This window comes from Schistocerca cancellata, chromosome 5 (genome assembly GCF_023864275.1).
Source record: "Schistocerca cancellata isolate TAMUIC-IGC-003103 chromosome 5, iqSchCanc2.1, whole genome shotgun sequence".
Classification (NCBI taxonomy): domain Eukaryota; kingdom Metazoa; phylum Arthropoda; class Insecta; order Orthoptera; family Acrididae; genus Schistocerca; species Schistocerca cancellata.
This window is the reverse complement of record NC_064630.1, coordinates 61,227,397-61,246,414: the sequence shown is the minus strand read 5'-3', so window position 1 is coordinate 61,246,414 and position 19,018 is coordinate 61,227,397.

The window sequence follows — 19,018 nt, the reverse complement described above, 5'->3', positions numbered from 1 at the left end:
ACCGTCGACACTAGTCGTATTCCAGAAGCATTCGCCACTTCACTTTCATCTCCCGCGACATTTCTCGGTTCCAGCTGACAACAGTTAAGGAAGGACTGACAATCGATAAACGTGTTGCCTCGTTGCAGGTTTGGACAGGTTTCAACTTAACATCATAATTACACGATGAAATGTGAAATGAAGTCCCATGCTTCTTTACAGAGCGTAGGGGGACGATGCGGCAGACCCGCACCGCCTTACTAGGCAAGGTCCTAATGGAGGTGGTTTGCCGTTGCCTTCCTCCGACCGTAATGGGGATGAATGATGATGATGAAGACGACACAACAACACCCAATCATCTCGAGGCAGGAAAAATCCCTGACCCCGCCGGGAATCGAACCCGGGACCCCGTGCTCGGGAAGCGAGACCGCGAGGGGCGGACCAATTACACGATACTGAAATATAAATAACCAAATCTTAATCGCTTCAGCCAAATGCCGGGATAGTTCCTTCTCCATCCTTTCCTATTCCGATAGGACCGATGACCTCGTTGATGGGTTCCCTTCCCCCAATCAACCAACCAACCATAGGTGAACGTTTCAAATCCGGTAACGCGTTAAAAATACATGTATTTCAATCTACCGGATGACTATCAGGAAAGGAGATGAAGTTCCCTATCTGTTCAAATGGGTCTGAGCACTATGCGACTCAACTTCTGAGGTCATCAATCGCCTAGAACTTAGAACTAATTAAACCTAACTAACCTAAGGACATCACACACATCCATGCCCGAGGCAGGATTCGAACCTGCGACCGTAGCGGTCACGCGGTTCCAGACTGAAGCGCCTTTAACCGCACGGCCACACCGGCCGGCTCCCTATCTGTATTTAATGATACTTAGTTTCTCTCACCTCCATCTTTTATCTCGACATTTAAATAGATACAAAAGGTGGTGTCATCACACAGTGACAAAACAAGTGATACTAGGTAACTGGATTTCGATCCAAACTGCACAATGGGTTGTCTCAGCACGAACTTCTTTTGTCACAAGCTGCCTCGTGTTGCGAAGTAACAAAGGAATGTAACAATTTAATACAGTAAACAATTGAACACAAACACACAAGCGCTGTAACAAAAACGCGAGTAGAATTGCGGTTTTGAGGGTATTGGTGCTTGGTTCCTATTTCAGCTAGGAACACGAGGCAAAAACATTTTTGTTTAGCACGGGCTGAAATAAATATTCAGCTAATGCCACCACTTGTATGTGCAATGTTCGGATTATATGTGCAAAAACAGTCACCATTAAATAACTCTGGACTGGGGCGAAATTGATGATTCAAATTTGCTCCACCGGTGTATCGGATCTTGGTCAAAGACAAGTTTTAACCGTTTAAATAAATCTATCTTTATTTGGAAAATTTTGGAAATTTGTGGTAAGGTTTTATGGGACCAAACTGCTGAGGTCACTGGTCTCTAGGCTTACTCGCTACTTAGTCGAACTTAAACTAACTTACCCTACGGACAACACACCCACCCGTGTCCGAGGGAGGACTCGAACCTCCGAAGGGGGAGGCCTCGCGAGCCGTGATAAGATTTCCTAAAACGCGCGGCAGCTTCATTTGGATTTTACGTGCAAAGAAAACTTTTTTCTTTTTTCTTGGAGGGTTTTGAAACACGCTGCTTCTATACTTCTATCTACGAGGTGCATTCAAGTTCTAAGGCCTCCGATTTTTTTTCTCTGGACTGGAAAGAGATAGAAACATGCGCATTGTTTTAAAATGAGGCCGCGTTCATTGTCAATACGTCCCAGAGATGGCAGCACCGTTCTGTAGATGGAATTTTACCGCCAGCGGCGAGAATCAGAAATGTTTTAAATACTTAAAATGGCGACGTTTTCCTTACTTGAACAGCGTGCAATCATTCGTTTTCTGAATTTGGTGGTGTGAAACCAACTGAAATTCATCGACAGTTGAAGGAGACATGTGGTGATGGAGTTATGGATGGGTCGGAAGTGCGTTCGTGGGTGCGACAGTTTAATGAAGGCAGATCATCGTGTGACCACAAACCGGAACAACCTCGGTCTCGCACAAGCCGGTCTGACGACAAGATTGAGAAAGTGGAGAGAATTGTTTTGGGGGATCGCCGAATGACTGTTGAACAGATCACCTCCAGAGTTGGCATTTCTGTGGGTTCTGTGCTCACAATCCTGCATGACGACCTGAAAACGCGAAAAGTGTCATCCAGGTGGGTGCCACGAATGCTGACGGACGACCACACGGCTGCCCGTGTGGCATGTTGCCGAGCAATGTTGAGGCGCAACGACAGCACGAATGGGACTTTCTTTTCGTCGGTTGTGACAATGGTTGAGACGTGGATGCCATTTCCAATCCAGAAACAAAGCGCCAGTCAGCTCAATGGAAGCACACAGATTCACCGCCACCAAAAAAATTTCGGGTAACCACCAGTGCTGAAAGAATGATGGTGTCCATGTTCTGGGACAGCGAGGGCGTAATCCTTACCCATTGCGTTCCAAAGGGCACTACGGTAACAGGTGCATCCTACGAAAATGTTTTGAAGAACAAATTCCTTCCTGCACTGCAACAAAAACGTCCGGGAAGGGCTGCGCGTGTGCTGTTTCACCGAGACAACGCAGCCGCACATCGAGCTAACGTTACGCAACAGTTTCTTCGTGATAACAACTTTGAAGTGATTCCTCATGCTCCCTACTCACCTGACCTGGCTCCTAGTGACTTTTGGCTTTTTCCAACAATGAAAGACACTCTCCGTGGCCGCACATTCACCAGCCGTGCTGCTATTGCCTCAGCGATTTTCCAGTGGTCAAAACAGACTCGTAAAGAAGCCTTCGCCGCTGCCATGGAATCATGGCGTCAGCGTTGTAAAAAATGTGTACGTCTGCAGGGCGATTACGTCGAGAAGTAACGCCAGTTTCATCGATATCGGGTGAGTAGTTAATTAGAAAAAAATTGGAGGCCTTAGAACTTGAATGCACCTCGTATATGGTTCAGGGGACAATAGTTAACACCTGTACCGGATTAGTCGTCGCTCGGTTCAACAAAAAACTACATCGCTTTCAAAGCAATGGCGGCGGTAAAATGTGAGAATGTCTGTAGAGTAAAATTTGGGAACCAGAATGAAAAATGCTCCTGTCATAGAACAAAAAAAAGGCGAATAGGCCCTGGGCAGAGTTAGGGATGTAAAAGATGGGAACTAGCTTTCCAACTTATCCGCAATCTTCGAAGACATGTAAATCAAAATATCTTGACATTATCGCGCTTCTTTACTTGTCAGTATTGGTACTCGTGTAATATAATGCATCGTGTCAAGTAAAGCAACATGATACATGATGCCATTTCGTGTAACTTTACACGTGAAATCACGCCGCCCAACATGACATGAGTCATGTCCTGCAGTTTGGCAAAGTGTGCGCCAACACCTTGCAGCTAAGAGAGCACACTGAGCTCATGCCAAGATGTTTTGATTTAAATATCTTTGAAGCCGCGAGGCAAGTCGATAAGCTAGTTCCCTTGTTGTACATCCTTAACTCTGCCCAAGACAGATTCTCCTTTTTGTGCTACGATAGGAACGGTTTTCATTCTGGTGTATAAATGCATAAAGTCAAAACGAAATTTTTTATCCACTAATTTTTACCCGTTGTCGAGATACGATTGTTTAAAGTCTAGCTAAATGTAGCACGTGACTTGTCTGCAAACGCCAAATCCCTCGGTTGCGATCAAACTATCCGGGAGGTTACTCTTCGCTATCAGGCAAATGCTGTAACTGGTAATTCCCACACAAATATTGTCACCTGGAAAGTCGCTTTGCCCCGTTAGAATCAGATGAAAAGAATCAAGAACTCCCGCCTTGTCTGCCTGTGCAGTGGGAAAAATAGCGATGTCAGTAGAGAGGGAGTTCAAACGGTTCAAATGGCTCTGAGCACTATGGGACTAAACATCGGAGGTCATCAGTCCCCTAGAACTGAATACTACTTAAACCTAACTAGCCTAAGGACATCAACACATCCACGCCCGGGGCACGATTCGAACCTGAAACCGTAGCGGTCGCGCGGTTCCAGTCTGAAGGAGAGGGAGTATTATTTAGTTCTGGTACGGGTGAAGACCAAAAGAAGGAATCGGTTGATATGGCACTTTTGAGACACCTAGGGACCAGAAATATAGAATCGGAAGGAAGCGTGTGGGGCAAAGGTTGTAGAAGGAGACCAAGAGATGAATACAGTTAGCAGATTCAGAAGGATGTAGGTTGTAGTAGTTACTCAGAGATGAGGAGGCTCGCACAGGATAGGGTATCACGGAGAGCTGTATCAAACCAATCTTCGGACTGAAGACCACAACAACAACAACAACAAGGTGAGTCAAGAATGGTAGAGGAAATTGGCCGCGGTTTTGCTCAAGGAGGCATCTGAACGTATACATTAAATGATTTACGGAAACCGCGAAGTACCTAAATCAGGATGATTTAACTAACTGCTCCCGAACAGGTCGTGAAGGCCCAACGACACCGACCGGTCGCCGTGTCATCCTCAGATCATAGGCGTCACTGGATGCGGATACGGAGGGGCATGTGGTCAGCACACCGCTCTCCTGGCCGTATGGCAGTTTACGAGACAGGAGCTGATACTTCTCAATCAAGTAGCTCCTCAGGTTGCCTCACAAGGACTGAGTGCACCCCGCTTGCCAAAAGAGCTCGGCAGACCGGATGGTCACCCATCCAAATGCCAGCACAGTGACCTGACGGGAACCGATGTTACTACTGCGGCAAGGCCGTTTAAACCAGGATGACCGGGTAAGGCTTTTCAACTCCACTGTCCCCCAAGTACACAGTTGCGTCTTTGCACCTTATGCCGCGGAAAAGCCACTCCAGCTTCTACTAAAGGAGGCAAAGAGTTAGATTTCGGATGTTATAGGTTATATTTATTAGGACACGGAGAAATCAGCGGAAGTGGATTTTTACAACAATAAGAAAGATGTCCAAGTATTTCAGTTGGAAACCATTCGTAAAATGCAAATTTAATTAGATTTGTGGTAAACACTAGTGACGCAGGCCTCTATTAACTTAGTGGACTGTTAACAGGGTAATTTATAATAGAAGTGATTTTCAATCAGTATTTGATACATTCTTCGTTGCTAACATTAAGCCATTTTAAACTCGTGATAATTTCCTAGTTACTTTAAAGTGTACACGCACAGGACGGGAAGAAAATTCTGGACTCGTCCCAGAATGGGACACGGGCGCCCACAGTGAAGAGTACATGCTAAGGAGCGCGGGACAATACCGGCTCGCATACGGAATTTGTAAACCCCGCCTCGCTACGCTTCATGTTTATTCCTCAAAATGACGGCTCTTCCATAACACATGACACCTGACGATGTGCATTACCATAATACGTGTCTTTAGCATGAGGCGGAAACCAGCTTGTCTGGGACGAGTAGAAATTCCGAGGGCGGCCTGTACGTGCTACTGCTTCCGCCGCCACACGGCAGGAGCGTGTAGAGCCGCGACAGTATATGCAGCAATGGAGCTTCAGAACACTGCCGCCGCGGCCAGGCATCCAAGAGTGTTGTCGCACATTTTAGTGAATGCCGAGGTCGGTCGATGTCATTCTAATTCTGTCAGCAAGAGAATTGAAAGAGCTATTGGATGTAATGGATAATGTCTTGAAAAGAGATCGTAAGATGAACATCAACAAAAGTAAAACAGCAGTAATGGAGTGACATCGAATTGAATCAGACGATGCTGAGGGAATTAGATTGGGAAATGAGACAAATCAGTAGATAAGTTTTGTTATTTGGTTATAAAAATAACTGATTATGAGAGAAGCAGTGATGGTATGAGCGGGCCGCTGTGGCCGAGTGGTTGTAGGCGCTTCAGTCCGGAACCGCGCTGCTGTTACGGTCGCAGGTTCGAATCCTGCGTCGGGCACGGATGTGTGTGATGTCCTTAGGTTGGTTAGGTTTGAGTAGCTCTACGTCTAGGGGGCTGGTGACCTCATGTTAAGTCCCATAGTGCTTAGAGCCATTTGAACCATTTTGATGGTATGAACACAGACTGGCTACGTCAAAGAAGGAATTTCTGAAAAAGAGGAATTTGTTAACATTTAATATAAATCCAAGTGCTACAGAATCTACAGAGGTCTAGCCTAGTACGGAAGTAGAACCTGGACGGTAAGCAGTTCAGACTGCAAGAGAATATAAGTCTTACGGAAGTGGTTCTCCAGAAGAAAGCTGAAAGATGGGTAGATCGAAAACCTACACAACTTGATTAAAATAAGGCATCGGTTGGTAGGACTGATACCGAGGTATCAAGGAATAGTCAATATGGTAATGAAGGCAAATTTGTGTGTGTGTGTGTGTGTGTGTGTGTGTGTGTGTGTGTGTGTTTGTGTGTGTATGCGCGCGCGCGCTTATGTGTGTGGATAGGAAAGCGGAGCTAAAAATTGTAGAGGGAAACCAAGGGCTGAATAAATTAAGACAGTAGACATGTTCAAAGGGCTATAGGTCTAAGTAGTTATTCGGAGATGGTAAGACTTGTACAGGATAGACTTCAGAGCTCCATCAAACCAGTCTTGGAACTGAATATCACAACAACTACTAGTCATTAGCGAACGTATACATATATTCTCGAGAAGCTACATTATGGTGTGTCGGCCAGGAATCTCCTTGTGCTACTAACATTTTCTTCGCTGTGAATGAGGCATTTGCATCCCCCACGTACAACGGCACTCTTTTGACGAATCATGGTTCTAATGCCACATGGTCACTTCGAATTGCGAGAACGCCTCTAAATGTACCTACGGTGAAGAACGTACGCCAGAATGCTCTATCTGAGAATGACGGCAGTATGCCGAGATGACTGATGCTCGCCGAGTCGGCATGCAAGTTGATATCAGGCAGATACTGCGGTACGAGAAAACACGAGCCAATCCGGATAATATCGCCGACGCTATTTCAAAAAGACTGGGGTAGCGTACAGCTTATCATCGAATCCCCGTCCGCTGTATTCGAGGAGGTTGCAAGGTAGGATGAAAGGGGAACCCACCATAGGTCGCTTTCTGACACAGTCGAAACTTTTCAGAGTGAAACAAAGGTGAAAATAAAGGGACACCTCTTTTGGCTCAGCTGCCGATGCTCAATAGTTTCCGAGAAAATGACAGTTAAAGTTTCGACACCATTTCACCAGTCTGCTCGCGCAGTGTAAAATCAAGTGATTCAATAGCGTACAGGTTAAAAGCACAGTTTCGAATTCTTTGGCCCCAAATGGTTCAAATGGCTCTGAGCACTATGGGACTTGACTTCTGAGGTCATCAGTCCCTTAGAACTTAGAAATAATTAAACCTAACTGACCTAAGGACATCACACACATCCATGCCAGAGGCAGGATGCGAACCTGCGACCGTAGCAGTCGCGCGGTTCCGGACTGAAGCGCCTAGAACCGCTCGGCCACCGCGGCCGGCTCTTTGGCCCCACTTAAATTCCAACCGTACGTTTATCTTTCGTTGGCGTAGAAGTATGTGACATCAATAATCTTTTGTGACATCCTGAAATACAACTGAGTTATTGGCAAAATAAATATGCGTTTCAAATATTTTAAAAATCGGTTGTCGTATAAAACAGTCTCGCACTTCTTGTCGCATCAATTCAGGATGAAACATTGAGCTTTCGACGATTACCTCCATCGTCTTCGTCAGGAGCAAGACGAAGACGATGGAGGTAATCGTCAAAACATAGAGGTTTTAATCCGAATTGACGCGACAAAAAGTCCGAGAATATTTTATACAAAAGTGCCGTCGCGAAAGACTTCGTTTTCATAAAAAGTACCAACAGCAATTTGAAATCAAAAACATATAAATTCTAGTATTTTAGTTTCCTTGTACGACGGGTTGTTTGTTGACGAAGTTTTCATTAAAAATAATCCCGCCATAGTGTACGCCGTTCTGTCTGCCCTGCGACGTACACTTTTACCGAAGGCTGAAGATTTATATCCGCTGATAACAGAAGTGCCCTTTTCTCCGCGGACAGCAAACGATGTTGCCTTCCCTAATGATGTTAACACAAAAAAAATGTGATTGTTGCATAACTGCCTTCGCAAGTTGCTCGTGCTGCTCCGATCTATTATGTCTTGCATGTTCTTGTGGCAGGTGTTGCTATGGCAAATCCCCTGGTTCCTCCTGGAGTACTTTTATTAAGATTTAAAATGCTTATATCTTTTATCAGTAAATCCATTGTATTTCATGATGTCGCAAGCGCGTTTAAAACCCTTGGCTTTTCTGCGTGATAAACTACAAGAAGTTTTAATTTGCAAACACCATCTGTATTCTCGCCAACCATCCCTAATAATCGATCACTTGCGGTTTTAAACTGAGGAAAAGTTCTCTATTGATGCGCTATAGAAGTTCTTTTATGCATCTTCTTCCAGAACAGACCAGTTTCATCTACGTTGCATACGGTGTGGCTGGTATAACCACCTACTTCTGTCATTGCATCCAGTTTATCCGATTGAGCGATACTCTCCCTATATCAGAGCTTTCCGCCTCTCCACTTTCTACGATGCTATGCCAGTTAATAACGACTTTTGAGTCGACTAAACCAATCGTTACTAGCTTTAAATATTTCATCTTTGTCCGCCTGTCCAGCTTATTCTTTTAATTTGTTTAGTAAAGACGGTCGTCATGGTATTCAACTTGGTAATTATTTTTTTTTCTATTTAAAAAATAAAAATTATCAACTTAAATGCGACCACAACTGTCTTTAGTAAACAAGCACCAATATTAATAGATCTGTTTTCCTGGAACAATGTTCTGAGAACTTCTGTTTTAATCTCTCAAAAATCAGCTTAGTTTGAGAGCACACAGTGTTCGGATCAACAAGACAGTTTTTCAGCTTTGCTTCATTATCACATCACAATTTTTACATTGTTAGCATTCTGAGCGATAATAGCATGACGTTTACGAACGATTATTGAATTCAAACAGTGAACATCTTTCATTGCTGATTCTGGTAGATCTAACCTTTTTGGCAGTTCACAAATTCTAATTTTTACTTCGAAGTCTTTGATAATATTCAGTCTACATTACAAAGTTAATGGCTATCTTTTCCTCTTTGGTGGAAATGAATAAGTTCTGATTCCGCACGAAACTCGCCCGAACCTGTCGTGAGCCGAACACTGTCTCTGCAGAGGGGGAGGGGGGCGTGGCGGAGGGGGGGGGGGCAGTGGAGGGTGGCGGGGGGGGGGGGGGCGGGAGAGAGGAATAGCTGTGCGCGGCGCTCAACAGACAAATCGCCTAACTCCGGGTTTACGTAAAACGGTGTAGCGACGTCGGGGTATCACTGTACTCTTTTTATAATGGAATTCTCTAAGAACATCGACAGTTTGCGAGAGAACTAGGGAGAAATTCTGTGCTCCCCCTGACGTTGGCCGTTCGCGTGACAGCTCCATTCACCGCCAGTGGAGCAGACACATCCTGCCACGGCTGCTGTCCCCCGCCACTACAACCTAGAGTGTATTCAACGGCGTTCGTAGCGCTCTCGCCTCTTCCCCAAAACAATGCGTCAGTCAACAGCCTGATTTCTTCTCTCTGTGTTTGTTTTTAACCGCGTTGAAATCCTGTGGCAGGAATTTCCCCTTCCACACTTGCAAGCTCTGTCTGAAGAAGTTAGCACTTCTTGCAACGAAAACCTATTGAATGGCTGCAGTATGAATCGGCAGAGTCAGGGCGAAAAAGGATCGCAGAGTTCGTGCAGTCGACGTCGGGAAAACATGCACTAGGCAGAAGAACTCCGAGCGACGCGGAGCAATGCGGCAACCCGAATGACGTCGCAGAAGCAAAGAAACTGACCACATCTCAAAAATTGATGGTGCGTTACCTAGAAGGTGTAATGACCATAGTAACGTTGAATCGTGCTGTATGTTTTTAATTTCAGCGGGGAAAAAGTGCTGTGAAAAGCTGCACAGAAAGTAATAAAAACGAATATGTAGGGCACTATTAAATTAGCGCATCAAGATATTCGTATTATGAAATGAGAAACCAAATTTATCAGGTGCAACACAAAACGCATTTCAAGACACGGTGGACGAACTGCAGTTTAGTAAGCATAGTGGGTAAATGTCAAGTACGGAACGACAAGCACAGTGCAATAGCATTTACAGTGAATGTGGGCAAGTATTCCTGTAGTAAGTTTGGCGAAATACAACTTGCACCGCTGAAGTATGCGTGAAACTAGTTAAGAAACGGAATTCTTGCACAGCTTCAATTCTGCCAGCACCCCTCTTCAACTTTTCAGTCTTCAAACAAGCCCTTGCACGTTCAATTCGCGGATTATGCCTGACTACCTCAGAGTCGGTAAGAAAGGCGAGGTGCCAGGTTCAAGTACGGGTTCGGCATGCAATTTATATTGCAAAGGATCTTGCAAGGAGATGCATATTTATCTCGTTTGTTCATTTTATAACGACGATCGAGTAGTAAGTTCTGCTGCGCAGGGCGTTTAATACGAATCATGAAATATATTCGCAACTGCGCATACGTAACGTATTTCCTAATGACTGTAGTCGCCGCAGTGCCTGCATCCATATCAGAAGGACCATTGAATCTTGATTCTGAAGAACACAGACGGTGCAAATAGCGTACTCATACAAATTACGTTACGCATCTTAGCAGACTGTTTGGAAATGACCTGCAAACCACATTATCTGTGCGCAACAGAGATGTCGAATGAACGGAATCCCGGCGGGGTCGTGATGACTGGGTGTTGTGTGATGTCCTTAGGTTAGTTAGGTTTAAGTAGTTCTAAGTTCTAGGAGACTGATGACCATAGATGTTAAGTCCCATAGTGCTCAGAGCCATTTGAACCATTTGAATGAACGGAAGAATCAACAGTCGCAGATACTCGTAGACTGCTCAAAATAATTTCCTACCAGTATTCTCCGTCATGAGAGCTATTCTTTACTCATACAGAAAGGAGATTACACCCATTTTGGAAACTGTCAAGGCGTTCCGAATCAAATAGCAGTGATTATCTATTAGTACGCTAAAAAGTACACAAGTATTTGCACTGTTTCATCAGGTGCAGCTGTTATATGATGCAAATAACGACCTGCGTGTTTCTGTTTATGATCCCACTGATAACATACCAAGGCGCTGAGCTATGTTGTGATCGACTGAGGTACTGAAAACTTACGGCATCTTTATTTTATGAGAATAAAGCAGGTTGTATCTTTGATTGCACAGTATGTAAAAATCACTGTAGCCGTAGTGGATTCATTAACCATAACATCGCTGAACAAATAAAAATGCATGTAAACAAAAGCACAAGTGACCATAAATACTTTACACTCGAAATCAAAATGAAATGAATCTATATACTAAAATGGCTGATCCTTGAGCGTCTGAACGGGTTGCTGGTTTGTTCTAGTTGAACACTGAGTCGTCATATACGAGGGTAATCCCAAAAGTAAGGTCTCCTATTTTTTTTATAACTACATAGACCTGTTTATTTCTACAAAGGTTTACATCAGTTTACAGCTTGAACATTTAGCTGTTTTTTGACATAACCACCATTTCTGTCGATGAATTTTTGTAGACGCTGTGGCAGTTTTGTATGCCCATGTCATACCACCTCGCCGTCATGCTGTTCAGAAAGTTATGAACCTCTTCTTTCACCACGTCGTCGCAGTTGAATCGCTTTCGGCCAAATGTTCTTTTAACCTAGGGAACAGGTGATAGTCACTGGATGCCAAGTCAAGACTATAGGGTGGGTGGTTGATTATGTTCCACTGAAACTGTTGCAGGAGAGCAACTGTTTGCCGAGCGATGTGTGGGCGAGAGTTGTCATGGAGAATGTGTACGCCCTTGCTCAACATTCCTCTTCTCCGGTTCTGAATTGGCCGTTTGAGTTTTTTTAGAGTCTCACAGTACCTGTCAGCGTTAATTGTGGTCCCAGCGATTCAGCTCCGACGACGGCGTGAAGGAAGAGGTTCATAACTTACTGAACAGTATGGTATGACATGGGCATACAAAAACTGCCACAGCGTCTACAAAAAAGCATCGACAGAAACGGTGATTATGTAGAAAAATAGCTAAATGTTCAAGCTGTAAACTGATTTAAACCATTGTAGAAATAACAGGTCTATGTAGTTATAAAAAATAGGACACCTTACTTTTGGGATTGCCCTCGTACAATTTTTTAGTAATGGCGTAGTATCTGACTCCAGAAAGAGGGGGAAGGATTCATCAGTGATCCTGTAGTGAGAGCCGTCGGGCATTGGCTTGAAGTTCATAAAGGAAGCGTAAATGAGAATAGGCTTACGTAAACTGGAACCTCCGTTCTTCGTAACACAGGTCCAACGTTAGTTCTCCAGACTGGCTCCAGATAATTATCGGAAGATATTTCGTTGTTGTGGTTCACTTTCAGGACAGATCCTGTTGACAGTCCAAGTACATGCCGATGTTTGTTTGCTTTGACCAGATGAGTGGTAGCAGGTGGAGAACCAGAAAAAGCGGAGTAAAATTTCCTGCTTATCATTGGGGCAGTGTTGAGGCCAATTTAGGTTCTGCATCGTTGATAACTTCTAGTGGTTTACATAAGATTGAACACTGCATTATGTATCAACTTTTCGAAGAAAAGATGTAAAAATATTGTGTACAGTTTTTCCGCTCTTTCAATTCTGTAATTATTTGAGAAATGGTAGAAAAAATAGAAATTGGCGAACTGTAAGCGCTACCCAGTATATCACAAACTATAATGTGCGTCTGAAAATTTTTGGTGAATGGTCTCAGAAAGTGAAGGAGTAGGAGCTACAAACAAAACACCTTTAGAGGCCTTCAAAGTAATCAGGATTAGATACAACACATTTCTGACATCGGTCGTAAAGCTGTTGGAAACTGTCAGCGAACGCGTCTTGTAGAATCGCTCGAAGCTCCGTGGTCACGTGTTGTTGGGTGTCCCCATAATTACAGGAGATGAGAACTGGAGTTACCAGTACGATCCAGAGACCAAGCGACAGTAAATGGCGTGGTGTTCATCATCATCCCTGCTTCCCAAAAAAAGTCGGCTGACAGAATTCAAGACTGAGACGATGATGATGATGTGATGATGTTTGGTTTGTGAGGCGCTCAACTGCGTGGTCATCAGCGCCCGTACAAAGTCCCAATTTTTACGCAGCCCCATTTTCTTCACACTCCAATCAACCCAATGTCAGAATGATGATGATGATGAAATGATGAGGACAACACAAACACCCAGTCCTCGGGAGTAAGACTGAGACGATGCTGGTCGCCTTCTTCAACAGCTAGGGTAGTGGGGATGACGATGAACACCATACCACAGTCGCTTGATCTCCGGATTTGATGCAGCTCTCAATGCTATTCTATCCAGTGCAAGCCTCTACATCTCTGAGTAATTACTGCAACCTATATCCTTTGGATCTGCTTACTGTATTAATCTCTTGGTCTTCCTCTACGTCTTTTACCCCCACACTTCCCTCAAGAAGTAAATTGGTGATCCTTTGATGTCTCAGAATGTGTCCCACCAACCGAATTATATTTTCTACCCATTTAATCTTCAGAATTCTTCTGTAGCACCACATTTCAAAAGCTTGTATTCTCTTCCTATCTAAACTGTTAATCATCTTTGTTTCACTTCCATACATGATTACACTCCAGACAAATACTTTCAGAAAAGACTTGATGATACTTAAATCTATATTCTATGTTAACAAATTTCTCTTATTCAGAAATGTTTTCTCGCCATTATCAATCTGTTTTATATCCTCTCTACTTCAGCCATCATCAGTTGTTTTATTGCCCAAATAGCAAAACTCATCTACTACTTTAAGTGTCTCGTTTCCTACTCTAATTCCTTCAGCATCACCTCATTTAATTCGACTAAATTCCATTATTCTTGTTTTGCTTTTGTTGATGTGTTACATCCTCCTTTCTCAAGACAGTGACCATTTCTTTCACCTGCTTTTTCAGGTCCTTTGCTGTCTCTGACAGAATTATAATGTCGTCGACAAATCTGAACCTTAATTCCTACTCCAAACTTTTAGTTGCTTCCTTTTGTTGCTCAATAATTTCAGGGATGGACTACAACTCTTTCTCACTCCCTTCTTAACGACTGTTTCCCTTTCATGGCCCCCGTCTCTTATAACAGCCGTCTGGTATCGGTACTGGTTGCAACAGCCTTTCGCTCCCTTTATGGTACCCCTGCTACCCTCAGAATTTCAAAGAGTATTCCACTCAATATTGTCAAAAGCCTTCTCTAAGTCTACAAATCCTATAAACATAGGTTTGCCTTTCCTTAACCTATGTTCTGAGATAAGTCAGAGGCTCTGTATTACCTCGCGTGTTTCTATATTTCTCCGGACTCTAAACTAATTTTTCCTGGGCTCAGCTTCTACCAGATTTTTCATTCTTTTGTAAAGAATTCGTCTTAGTATTATGCCACCATGACTTATTAAACTGATAGCTCCGTAGTTTCCACAGCTGCAGCTTCTTTCTTTGGAACTGGAATTACTATATTGTTCCTGAAGTGTGAAGGTATTTCGCGTGTCTCATACATCTTGCACACCAGATGAAAGAGTTCTGCGATGGCTGCCTCTCCCACGGCTATCAGCAGTCCTGACGGAATGTCTACTCCTGGGGCCTCGTTTCAACCTAGGTCTTTCAGTGCTCTGTTAGATTCTTCTCGCATTACTATATCCCTCATCTCATCATCTACATCCTCTTCCATTTCTTCAAGTTGTTTCCCTTTGTACAGACCCTTTAATGGTGCGGATATCCAACAACGCGTAACCAGGATGCTTCGAGCGATTCCATAAGACGCGTTTGCTGATAGTTTCCACCAGCATTACAACTGATGCCATAACTGTGTTGGTACTAATGGCGATCACTTTGAAGGCCAGTAAAGGTGTTTTGTTCGTAACTCCTGTTTATTTTATTTTCTGAGACCATTCACCTAACTTTTCAGCTGAACCTTGTATTACTCCATAAATACTTATATTTTGTTTTGTTTTGATTTTGCTCAACAGCACCATCACAATTTTTTTTAAAAAATCAACTATTGGAACAGTATCTTCTGGTAAACCTTCTGGGATGTAAGGTCGCGGTCCATGAAACTCTTCAGCTCCTAACGTTTCTTCCAGAGCGGCGCTGGACATCTTCAGAGGGGTATTTCTCCTCCGGTGAGTCTTGCCGACTGACGGGTCGGACGTCTGAGAGCGACTTATATATCGTAGAAAGTGGGCGTGACCAGAGTTACACGTGATATGCAGAGATAATCTTTGTCAGAGATAAAACTTAACTATCGATCGTAATCTTGTCACGGATAAAACTGTCTAGCAATTCTGTAGTGCTACTGTCCAAATATCACTAAGTTTCATGGTCTCTTCTTTAGGGATAATTTTAATCGGAAAGAAGAGACCATGAAACTTAGTGATATTTGGACAGTAGCACTACAGAATTGCTAGACAGTTTTATCCGTGACGAGATTACGATCGATAGTTTTATCTCTGACAAAGATTATCTCTGCATATCACGTGTAACTCTGGTCACGCCCACTTTCTACGATACATAAGTCGCTCTCAGACGTCCGACCCGTCAGTCGGCAAGACTCACCGGAGGAGAAACACCCCTCTGAAGATGTCCAGCGCAGCTCTGGACGAAACGTTAGGAGCTGAAGAGTTTCATGGACCACGACCTTACATCCCGGAAGGTTTACCAGAAGATATGTGATCCGGTCGTGAAAGCTTTCATACTATGATATTGGAACAGTATTCTGAATTCGCAGGTGTACGTATTTTGAAGACACAGTTGCTTTCTAGAATGCCGTCAAGGTTTCTTTACACACACCGACAGTGACGACGGAGGGCTTTCTTTGTCTGCAATCGCGAGAACTGGTTTTTCGCATGCAAACGGCCGGCTCACGATAGTAGCGGTAGCAGAAGTAAAGCGGTAACGTCAGAGTGCGCAGTAAGACAGCTGGACGTCCGTGACGGTCGGCCGGAGAACGGAAATCACGCTGAGAGAGAGAGAGAGAGAGAGAGAGAGGCTTTGCGTCGTGAATGGCAGGGGCGCGCCTCATGCATCACGACTGCATCCGCGCAGATGCTGGGAACCTGGCGGGAACTCCTCCATAGGGCTCGCTCGACGACCAGCTAAAAGTTACCGAGCATTTTTACACAAGTGACAGAAGATCGTGACTGAACTTTCCCGGAAAAAGACGCTGGTGTTCAAAAGTTTGAATCAAGAGGTGAGAGTACATTTCGCAGATAAGATGTTTGAGAGGTTAAAGAACAAGGAAAGTAATTCGCTAAAGGTTTATGGTACAACACTTACCATTGCATGTAATTAGCAAAGCTCTGCAAACAAAGATACAGGGTGTTTCAAAAATGACCGGTATATTTGAAACGGCAATAAAAACTAAACGAGCAGAGATAGAAATACACCGTTTGTTGCAATATGCTTGGGACAACAGTACATTTTCAGGCGGACAAACTTTCGAAATTACAGTAGTTACAATTTTCAACAACAGATGGCGCTTGCAAGTGATGTGAAAGATATAGAAGACAACGCAGTCTGTGGGTGCGCCATTCTGTACGTCGTCTTTCTGCTGTAAGCATGTGCTGTTCACAACGTGCAAGTGTGCTGTGGACAACATGGTTTATTCCTTAGAACAGAGGATTTTTCTGGTGTTGGAATTCCACCGCCTAGCGGGCGCTAAAGACTACACTGTTGAGCGCCCATAACACCATATCCATCCATCCATCCATCCACCGCCTAGAACACAGTGTTGTTGCAACAAGACGAAGTTTTCAACGGAGGTTTAATGTAACCAAAGGACCGAAAAGCGATACAATAAAGGATCTGTTTGAAAAATTTCAACGGACTGGGAACGTGACGGATGAACGTGCTGGAAAGGTAGGGCGACCGCGTACGGCAACCACAGAGGGCAACGCGCAGCTAGTGCAGCAGGTGATCTGACACCGGCCTCGGGTTTCCGTTCGCCGTGTTGCAGCTGCGGTCCAAATGACGCCAACGTCCACGTATCGTCTCATGTGCCAGAGTTTACACCACTATCCATACAAAATTCAAATGCGACAACCCCTCAGCGCCGCTACCATTGCTGCACGAGAGACATTCGCTAACGATATAGTGCACAGGATTGATGACGGCGATATGCATGTGGGCAGCATTTGGTTTACTGACGAAGCCTATTTTTACCTGGACGGCTTCGTCAATAAACAGAACTGGCGCATATGGGGAACCGAAAAGCCCCATGTTGCAGTCCCATCGTCCCTGCATCCTCAAAAAGTACTGGTCTGGGCCGCCATTTCTTCCAAAGGAATCATTGGCCCATTTTTCAGATCCGAAACGATTACTGCATCACGCTATCTGGACATTCTTCGTGAATTTGTGGCGGTACAAACTGCCTTAGACGACACTGCGAACACCTCGTGGTTTATGCAAGATGGTGCCCGGCCACATCGCACGGCCGACGTCTTTAATTTCCTAAATGAATATTTCGATGATCGTGTGATTGCTTTGGGCTATCCGAAACAGACACGAGGCGGCGTGGATTGGCCTCCCTATTCGCCAGACATGAACCCCTGTGACTTCTTTCTGTGGGGACACTTGAAAGACCAGGTGTACCGCCAGAATCCAGAAACAATTGAACAGCTGAAGCAGTACATCTCATCTGCATGTGAAGCCATTCCGCCAGACACGTTGTCAAAGGTTTCGGGTAATTTCATTCAGAGACTACACCATATTATTGCTACGCATGGTGGATATGTGGAAAATATCGTACTATAGAGTTTCCCAGACCACAGCGCCATCTGTTGTTGAAAATTGTAACTACTGTAATTTCGAAAGTTTGTCTGCCTGAAAATGTACTGTTGTCCCAAGCATATTGCAACAAACGGTGTATTTCTATCGCTGCTCGTTTAGTTTTTATTACCGTTTCAAATATACCGGTCATTTTTGAAACACCCTGTATATACATTAAAAAACGATAAATTTAACGTATGGAATAAAAAACAGCCACCAGTTTCTAGGACCACCCATACCTCTGTACTGTTATCGTGGAAAAAATTTACCGCTTTAGAATCTCCTCATTTCTGCACCTCTGGGAGTTAACGGTAATTCTCAGACCGTAAGAAAGATACGATGCTTCATACAACCACCCAACGTGATCCTTCAGCAGGCCAACGCTCCACCGTCGCTAACTAGTAAGAAATGGAGAGGAGTTCCGCCTTATCCAGACATCATTTTGTTGTTGTTGTTGTGGTGGTCTTCAGTCCAGAGACTGGTTTGATGCAGCTCTCCGTGCTACTCTACCCTGTGCAAGCTTACTCATTTCCGACTAACTACTGCAAGCTACATCCTACTGAACCTGTTCAGTGTATTCATCTCTTGGTCTCCCTATACTATTTTTACCCTCCGCGCTTCCCTCCAATACTAAATTGGTCGGAACCGCGCTGCTGCTGCGGTCGCAGGTTCGAATCTTGCCTCAGGCATAGACGTGTGTGATGTCCTTAGGTTAGTTAAGTTTAAGTAGTTCTAAGTCTAGGGAACTGATGACCTCAGATGTTAAGTTCCATAGTGCTTAGAGCCATTTGAACTAAACTGGTGATCTCTTGATAGCTCAGAACGATTCCTACGAAACGATCCCTCCTTCTAGTCAAGTTGTGCCACAAATTCCTCTTCTCTCCAATTCTATTCACTACCTCATCATTAGTTACGTGATCTACCCATCTAATCTTCAGCATTCTTCTGTAGCACCACATTTCGAAAGCTCCTATTCTCTTCTTGTCTAAACTATTTATCTTCCATGTTCCACTTCCATACATAGCTACACTCCATACAAATACTTTCAGAAAAGACTTCCTGACACTTCAGTGTATACTAGCTGTTAACAAATTTCTTTTCTTCAGAAACGCTTTCCTTACCACTGCCAATCTACATTTTATATCCTCTCTACTTCGACCATTATCAGTTATTTTGCTCCCC